Raw genomic sequence first — 10,202 nt, 5'->3', positions numbered from 1 at the left:
TATTAGAGCTCGGATGATTGCTTCTCAGAGTAGGCAGAAGAGCTATGCAGATCCCAAGCGCAGGAACGTAGAGTTCCAACTAGGAGACTATGTCTTCCTTAGAGTCTCGCCATGGAAAGGGGTGAGAACTAGCTTTGTAGGTCCATTTGAGATCCTGGAGAGGATTGGTCAGGTGGCTTACAGGTTGGCCTTGCCACCGGCATTGTCAGCGGTGCATAATGTATTTCATGTTTTAGCTCTTTGGAGGTATGTATCTGATGTGAATCATATTTTGAGCTATGAAGATCTAGAGCTTGAGGCAGATCTCTCCTTTGAGGAGTAGCCAGTCCAGATACTTGACAGAAATGGCAAGGTCCTCAGGAATAAGACAATACCTTTGGTTAAGGTATTGTGGAGGAACAGCAAGGTCGAGGAGGCGACCTGGGAGCTAGAGTCAGATATGCAGAGTCAGTATCCCGAGCTGTTCAGGTAAATTTCAAGGACAAAATTTATGTAAGGAGGGGATAGTTGTAATACCCCAAAATCCCTAATGCGGTTTAATGGCTGGATTAGTAGGCCGGGAGGGCCATATTTGGAGGAAGTTCATTTGGGTTTTGATGCTTGTATGAAGGGTAAGTTGTGGTAGCAATTGGGGGATTTTCTTGGTGATATTGGGGGAGTTTTAATCAGGCTTTAGATTGAGTTCAAAGGGAGGAAAACATGGTTTTTGACTGAGTTTCAGGTGGGACCGCGGCTCTGTTTTGGAGTGCCGCGGCCCAAGCTTGAGAAAATGGGAGGAGGAAGTTTCAGAGCCGAAGGGCCACGTCATGGCCGGGGAGGGCCACGGCCTGTGCTGGGAGCTGAAGGGAGGCCGCCTCTGTTTGAGGGGCGGGTCGCGGCATGGCCAGGGAGGGCCGCGGCCCTTAGTGCATTTTGGCCAGAAATGGGATTTTGCCTTAGGGATTCAAGCCTTAGGCCTCAGAATCAATCCTACTACCCAATTTAGTAGGATTCGATGTCTCGGAGGCTAGGTTTTGGTTCGGGAACCTTTGTTATTCATTTCATTGAAGGAATTCCATATTTGGTTATGACTAGGTGACCGTCAAGGAATTAAAAGGTTGATCGTTCTCAAGGGTCGTTCTTATACTAATTCTCGCTCGAACCAGAGATAAGAAAACTGCACCCTATGTATATGACATGCATGGTTATTGTAGAGGCATGTTGGTTGTTAAATGTGGACATTTATTGCATATTAAATGCTTAGCAAAGCTTGCTTACTTGTGTATGGTACTGACTAGTCAGGGTCAGCATTGGTCGCGTATTACTGACCTGAGAGTCAGAAATGGCATAAGCGTCATGAACGCAGGGCCGATAAAATATTAGATCTAATCGATATCAGCATTGAATGACTCTAGAAGCAATAATGCTGGACCGACCCTAAGGTCGATGAAAATTATAAGTGCTTGACTAGTCTACGACTAGTTACTCAGAGCTAAGGCCAAAGGCCTAGGTGACGGTTGTCACATGGCTAGGGAGCGGAATCCCATGGTTGTGACTCTATGGTCATGCGGTAGGTTATATTGGTGACTAGTTCATCGAGCATCTATCTTGATAAGCTAGTGAAAGGATCACTTATTTGTAAAGCCCACGTGACCCTATCGTCACATGGCTAAAGGGAATGGAACCCACCTTAGTGACTTTTCAACTATCACTCTTCTATTTTGGACTGAAAGTCATGAATGATTATTATGATCATTGTTGATATTATAATCATGCGTTATTGTGTTTTCTTGTTGCGCTTTGGCTCATGGGTGCTATGTGGTGCAGGTAAACGGAAAGAAAAGCTCACCCAGCCTTGAGTGGAGAGCTTAGGTGGTGTTGTGTATATATGCGGCCGTTTGACCACCACGGCCAAGGAGTTCTCAGAGGAACTAGGGGGTTTACCCTTTTTTTGCCGCTTAGGTCGGCGGGTTGTAAATATAAACAGTAATGACCATTTTGAGTTGTAAATAACTTGTAAACGTTTTTATGGGCCCATGACAGTTTTATGTTTTAAATAAAATATATCATTTCCTTTTGATTGGTTTTCCATCTTAGCCTGTTAATAACACCTAGAAGCACGTTTTTAACCAAAGAACTCTGGTAACGAGTTAAATTCACGGTTCAACGTTCACCGTAACTATCCTGGGGTAACTGGGGTGTTACATAGAGCCCCTGGCAACAATAACATCAAAGAGAGTCCTCGATTTTGTGGTTAAAAATATCGTTTGCCGGTTCGGACTGCCAAAGAAGATCGTATCAGACAATGGAACCCAGTTCGATAGCGTCCTCTTCACTGAGTTTTGTGGGAGACATGGCATAATTAAGAGTTTCTCCTCAGTGGCCTACCCCTAGGCTAATGGGCAGGTCAAATCTGTGAACAAAACACTCAAGGCAAGCCTTAAGAAGAGGCTACACGATGCTAAGGGAGTTTGTCACGAGCAGCTCCCGCAGGTACTATGGGCGTATCGGACCTCACACCGAACTTCGACGGGACACACCCCTTTTTCCCTGACTTTCGAAAGTGAGGTCGTCCTTCCTGTCGAAACAAAGATAGCTATGCACAGGATCCAGACCTTCAGCCAGGAGAAGAATGATAAATTACTCAGCCCATCCCTTGACCTGATTGATGAAAAGCAAGAAGATTCACAGTTACAACGCGCACATTATCATCAAAAAATCACTCGTTACTTTAATTCAAAGGTCAGGAATTGTGCCTTTGGGTTAGGAGACCTGGTACTCCGAAGGGTGTTTTTAGCAAGCAAGGGCCCCAAAGATGGTGCCTTAGGCCCGAGCTGGGAGGGGCCCTATTAGATAATCGAAATCGTACAGGAAGGAACTTTCAAATTGGCCTGACCTAATGGAGAAATGGTACCACGGACCTGGAATGCTATACATTTGAAAAAATACTATCAGTGATCAAACTACCTATCTATGTTAGGCTTGGATATAAAAGCCATTTAATTTTAGAAGTATATAAAAAAAATGTTTATAGTACATTTGTGTCTCTGTACGATTTCAAAGTTCAAAGCCATTAGTTCAAAGTAACCTAGAAAGTCCACTTCCTGATTACTTGGGGGGAAGATAACTCGACGACTAGGTTCCAAAACTTAGAAGTTGGTTAAATTGATTAACAATGTTTTTTCTAAGGAAAAAGCGGAGTATTCAATAAAACTAACACGAACTAAGTTTTTTTTAAATTAAATGCCCTGGACACGACTAGGTTCCGAAACTTAGAAATTGGTTAAATTGATTAACAATGTTTTTTCTAAGGAAAAAGCGGAGTATTCAATAAAACTGACACGAACTAAGTTTTTTTAAATTAAATGCCCTGGACACGACCAGGTTCCGAAACTTAGAAGTTGGTTAAATTGATTAACAATGTTTTTTCTAAGGAAAAAGCGGAGAATTCAATAAAACTGACACAAACTAAGTTTTTTAAAATTAAATACCCTGGACACGACCAGGTTCCGAAACTTAGAAGTTGGTTAAATTGATTAACAATGTTTTTTCTAAGGAAAAAATGGAGTATTCAATAAAACTGACACGAACTAAGTTTTTTTAAAATTAAATACCCTGGACACGACCAGGTTCCGAAACTTAGAGGTTGATTAAATTGATTGACAGTGTTTTTTCTAAGGAAAAAGCGGAGTATTCAATAAAACTGAGACGAACTAAGTTTTTAAATTTAATACCCTGGACACAACCAAGTTCTGAAACTTAGAGGTTGGTTAAATTGATTAACAATGTCTCTTCTAAGGAAAAAGTGGAGTATTCAATAAAACTGACACGAACTAAGTTTTTAAATTTAATACCCTAGACACGACCAGGTTCCAAAACTTAGAAGTTGGTTAAATTGATTAACAATGTTTTTTCTAAGGAAAAAGTGGAGTATTCAATAAAACTGACACGAACTAAGTTTTTATCGAGCACATCATAAAGTATGAGAAAAAGGTTGAAGAACAAGTAAAATTTGAATAACTAAAATTAAATTATATAAATTGTCTTGAGGTGAATAACCTCGTGCTTAGCATTTACAAAAAGAAAAATACAAAAAAAATCTATCTAGCCCCCCCAGGCCGCTCTGAGGACGTCACCTCCTCAGTCTCATGCTCGCCAGCAACAGAGGCCTCCCCGGTCTCAGACTGCAGCTCCTGTTGTAGCCGAGCCTTTAACTTCTCAAGGTAGTGCACCCACATGCCAGAGGCCATGAAGGAGAAGTTGCCGTCCTGGTTGAAGGCCCAGCAGTAATACAACATACTCTCCATGGAGGATTTTGATGCCTTTTTCTCCTCCAGAATGGCTGCCTCGACCTCCAGCAGTTTGGCCTTGGCCCCCTCGAGCTTGGTTTGAAGGGTTACCAAGGCAGCCTTCACCGCCTGGTTGCCTACTTGAGTAGTGGTTAAGGCCGCCTTCGCCGCCTGTTCACCCACTTGGGCCACCGCTAGAGCAGCCTTGGTGCTCTGTTCGATCTGTTGAGCGGCGACGAGAGCAGCTTGGGCCGCAGTCAGCTCGGCCTTGAGTTCTTCGTTCCTAGCCCTGGCCCAAGATATGATGTGATGTTGAGCCAAGACCACCTGTAGGAATCAAAGAAATAGTTAAGCACATGCCAGAAAAGTAAAATATACATATAATGAAAGTCAGGTCAGGGAAAAGCTCACTGTGAGGTTCATCCCCAAGGCAGACTCCATGACATTCTCCGGGCTCCTCTCCTCGATCACCCTCAGGTCGTTGGGCTTGGCCTTGTAAAAGTGCTCGACTGAGTAGTTCGCCATCTCATAGATGGTCCCCCGAAAGGTGTCTAGAATCAGCTCCAGATCCTGGGGGTTGACGGGAATGCGAACAGTGGCTACAGGGACCACTGGAGCTAGGGGACCAACCGGTGCTACCGGGTCCCGAGCAGGAAGTGGAGGAAAACGAGGAGGGGGCGCAGTCAGACCTCTTTTCTCTGGGGCTATGGTGGGCATAGCTTGAGCCCGAGCCTTTCCCCTTAGCCAGGGATTGGGAGGCAACCGCAGTCGGGGGCGGCATTTTCTTTGAAGTAGACCGAAGCCTCTTGACAAAGGGACCCTTGCTAGATCTCCCTTCTTGGAACATCGAGCGGATGTCAGGTTCCCCTCTCTGTGCCATCTCCTCGCCTGAAAATAGAATGGGAAATGCGTTAAAAATGCATATACATTCATAAAAAAAAAAGATAATAATAATGAATACATTCGATGTAGAAAAAATCCTACCCTCCGAGCTAGAGGAGTCTATTTCCACGACCTCCAGGCTTAGAGCTGCTATAGGGGAAGGAAATTCTAAGTCAACCACTTCTTGGATTAGGGGAGGTTCCGGGTCGAGCTCTACCTCGGGACTGGACTCCTATACGTATTGCCTAAGTCCAGGAGCAACTACACCTTGCAGAAGGGATGGCCACAACCTAAGATTGGTTCCATACTCCTCAAAGAAGGCCGACCTAAAAGACAAGGTGTTATCTACTGCTATGGTGCCCCTAGGACGGCCCATGTCGGGACGTAGTACTAATTGGTTGACACACTGGAGTAGGGTTATATTGCGGTCAGGGTCGCTTTGGTGATGATGCACGAGCTGGTTTGGGTTAAACCTAACTATCCTAAGATCTGCGGCTACCCTATCTAGGTCCCGAAAAGGGTATGGGTTACCTTGGCCGGAGGGGTCGGCTGCTGCCCCCGATTGAGCTCAGTCCACCTCAGGTTCTCGAGCAATCTCAAGATCTCGCTTCTTTCGCACAAGTGGCACCTCGGGCTCCTCTTCCTGCTCATCGCCATCGACGACCACGACGCCTCCCTCGGGGATGGGTGCCAGCTCCCGGGCTACTGCGTAAGTAGCCTGCGTCCTCCTCAAGGCCAGAGTCTGGCCTACAAAGATTAACTTACATGCCAACATCATGTCATCAGACACGAGCTGGCGGTAGTCCTTCTCATTAGGCGGAAGCCCCGCCAGGGTATCATACTGACCACCAAGGGTCACCGATTCGGCCGTCCTCACAAAAATGGCTGCACGATAATGCTCCAATCAGTATACACGCGAGAAATCTAAGAATAAAAAAATGATAATCTCGCGAGCTGAGAATGGGAAGGAAACTTACGAGGACGATTGAAGTAATGGTATTCGCAATTGCGAAACCCATTCGACATGAAAATATTGGTCTTTGAAGTCGTTGGGATGACTAGGCAGCTCGATTACTGAAGGCGTGTTCGGGAACCGGGTCAAGTAGTAGAACCCGTCACCTCGCCCCCTTTGGTCCGGACTAGCTTTGAGGCAGAAGAAGTAGAGAATGTCTGCCGGAGTGGGGACCTCCCACTCATGCTTCAGAAAGAGGTACTTCAACCCCGCCAACAGCTAATACGAGTTGGGGGGGGAGCTGGAATGGCACCAACCTCACGTAGTTGAGGAAGTTCACGAAATACTGGGCGAGGGGGAGAAAGCCCCCGGCCTTTAAGTGCTCATCGCTCCAAACCGCGAAATCATCCTAGAGTGGTGCGCAGCTCCACTCCCCCTTGTAGGGAGGACGGGCGATGAAGGAACCTGTCCCAGCCTCGATGTTATGGGACAACAGGATCTTATTGACTCGTCCTTGGGTCGTTATCTTTGAAACAATCCTCTCGGCCTCGAAAAAGGCGTCAGGAGCGACCGCAACCTCCTTCTTCACCACGGGGCCAAACTCAGGCAAGGGGAAATCAGGGACGACCTCCTTTTCCTTTTGAGATTTCTGGGACGACAAGCCAGTTGCGTTCTTCTTAGATGTGCCTTTCTTGGGTGCCATTAGATCGCCTATCAAATAAAAATGACATATTTTTAGTGGGCAACGTAGAATTTTTGAAGAGGAGAAATAACTAAGGCAAGATGTCCTAACACACAAGCTGATGCAAAATCAGCCCGGGTGATGCCACGTGCCTAGGTTTTCCAACAGACCCCTGATATTCAGGGATCCATGTGTCATGCAAGTCAGGCCACTACTTTCCTTGGGAAAAGGATTTTAAAGAAAAACTGCCCAAGAAACGTGACCCTTAAGCTACCCGGTTTTATACCCTAAAATCCTCTCGTCTTCCATATCCCGAGTGGGTATTTCCTAAAATTACCCAGAAATTTACCCTGAAATTACCTAGTTATGAACATCACAATCCTAGACATGTTTTAGGGTCTACTCAATACGCCTAAAATTGGAACCTATGCTCCAAAAGCTATTCAGAAACAACCTACTGTTTATGACTATGAAATGTAGATTTGCATGACAAAGAAAAAGAAAATCAAAACATACAAATAATAGGAAACTTACAATATATTTTCCAAACGAAGGTTGCAGGCAGCGTAGAAGTACGAGTTCTGGAGGAATCCTTAAGACTGGACTTCTTAAGGGATTTTGTGGCGAGAGTATGGGGATTTCTGGGATTTTAATCAGAAGAAGAAGAAGAGATTTTGAAACTCGGAAGAGAGAAAATAAAGAAAAATTTCGAATGAAAGGTGATGAGTACTGAAAATTGCCGACCCTATTTATACGTAAAAGGCATGAGGAAATGAGGACAGTCCGATCAAATTAATGCGAGATACGAGGGTCATAATTCGAAAGACAAAATGACAGCAAAAGGTGGCCAGGCCATTTAATACAATCCTCGAAACCCGAACAGACGCCAATCACGGCGTTCCACATGTCTGATACTCAAGTGATGGACAGGGTTTGGATGATCGCAATAGGAGTTTAAAAGTCCCTACTGTGTAAGTCAGAAGTGACGTCATGGAACACGAGCAGGGGCTTGGGGGGCAAATGTACACCCTGAAAATTAGCACGTACCTTGTTGAGACAGCTCGGGTACAACGAGCTAATAAAAAGCCATAATCGATGCACCACGTGCTCACCTCTCATCCGAGGACATTCGGTGCCATCCCCTATACAAATAGCTTGAGCCATTTTGTGTAATATGTCATCAAAAGGCACGAGCTAACATTACGTTAAGCTCGTGGTACACCAAAGGTCTGACGTACCTCAGGGTCTTTATAAAGTTGACCACGCAATATAAACGTGCATAAAACAGACATCACGTGTCTGTTTTATTCCCGAATTCCCGGATACGCAATATAAACGTGCGTGATCAAACACCACACGCCTGATTTAGGCCATGCCGCCCATTATCTTTTTTATCTATTGATTAGACCACACTTCAATGTAAAATTTAGATATTAATCATCAATGTCACAGAGATGATGTGAAGGATCAAGAGATCATGGGATGACCCCAATACCTACCCAGAAATCATTCTCCTATAAATACCAGGATCCTGGGTAGTGCAAGGGGTTGGGTCCTTTCGGTAATGCAAATACTCTGTAAAAATAGAGAGAAGTTTACAACAATAATATTGACTCGTGGACTAGGAGGATTTTAACCTCCGAACCACGTAAAAAGGAGTGATCATTTTCTTTGCAGCTAATTTCCAACATCCTTGAGTATTATCACTTTCTTAGCACGGTGTATGATTAAGCATTAATCCATCCTAGTTATTCATATAATTCATTGTTGGCGAAAAACCGTGTCAACAAAGTTTAAAAATTAATTAAATAAAAGTTTAAGTATAATTAAAAAATAAATCTAAAAATTAATTTTTAACTGCAATTTAAATAAAATAAAATTACCAATCATAATAATTAACAATTAATTTTAACATTAATATTAGATGTTTTGTAATTGAAAAAAGTTAAAAATATAAATGATTTAATAAAATATAATTAAGTAAAATATAAATATAATAAAATTGTTATTAATTAAGTAAATAATCAAATACAAACTGAAGAATTTAATAAAAAATTACAAAATGAAATTAATGTATAATTAAATTAATTTTAAAATAAAAGTAGTAAATAAGTAATTGATTTAACAAATTGTAATAATTAATAATTAGCTACATTTTCTTTGGTAAATATAAATAATTATTTTTGCCAGAGATAGGATATTATTATCACTTGGTGATAATTAAGGAGATAAACAGTCATGAAATATTTTGACTATCATTTCCCTCATTTTAAGACAATTATTAATATTTTCTGAATTATTTCGTTCAAAGATGGCGAGCAACAGAAGCTAGATGAGTGTGAGGAATTGTTCGTCTCTGGAGTATAGAAGTGGTGTTAAGGAGTTCTTCGAGATCGCTAAAAATATAGCCAACGATCGGGGTTTGGTTCGTTGTCCGTGCAGGAAATGTGGGAATGTTAAGTTCCGGCCTATAAATGCAATTTCGATGCCTTTATTCAACAATGGCAGTCCTACAAAGTGTGGAATTACCATGGAGAGGCGCTGCCGCCACCACCAGATGTGATACGAGATCAAGATAGAGATGAGATAGCAGATATCCTGGAGGATGTTTACGCTGAAGATGACGCTCCCGCTGGAAACTATAATGATCCTCCCCAAGATGATGTTCAACATCGTGACAAGTATGAAAATTTATTTAAGGAGATGTCATGTGAACTGTACCCAGGTTGCAGAAAGTATTATGCGTTGAACTTCTTGGTGAAGCTGATGCATCTAAAAGTATTAACAAGTGCATCAATCATTACTTTGATGGTTTGCTGGAATTGTTAGTCGACGCTATGCCTGGCGGAAATTTTTTACTTAAGTCTAACTATGAGGTGAAGGCAAAGTTGCGGAGTATTGGATTGGGATATGAATCCATCGATGCTTGCAAGCATGACTGTGCACTGTTTTGGAAGGAGAATGCGAATTTGGAATTCTGTCTGGTTTGTGGTGAATGTCGCTGGCAAGATAATCATGGGAACGGGAAGAAAGTGGCTCATAAGGTCGTGCGGTACTTTTCGTTGACGCTGAGATTGAAAAGGTTTTAGAGTTTGAGATATACTGCAAAGGATATGAGATGGCATTATTCTAAAAGGCCAAAGGAAGATGGTGTGATGAGGCACCCCGCTGACAGTAAGGCATGGAAGCACCTTGATGAGTTGTACCCATATTTCGCAGCTGAACCTCGAAATGTTAGGCTTGGGTTGGCTACAGATGGTTTCAATCCTTTTGGGAACTTGAGCAACTATTATAGCATGTGGCCAGTGATATTTGTCCCATACAACTTGCCACCGTGGAAGTGCATGAAACCACAGTCATTAATGTTGTCTATTTTAATTCCAGGCCCTTCTTCACATGGAAAAGATATTGGTGTCTA

This window comes from Humulus lupulus, chromosome 1 (genome assembly GCF_963169125.1).
Source record: "Humulus lupulus chromosome 1, drHumLupu1.1, whole genome shotgun sequence".
Classification (NCBI taxonomy): domain Eukaryota; kingdom Viridiplantae; phylum Streptophyta; class Magnoliopsida; order Rosales; family Cannabaceae; genus Humulus; species Humulus lupulus.
This window is presented reverse-complemented; position numbering follows the sequence as displayed.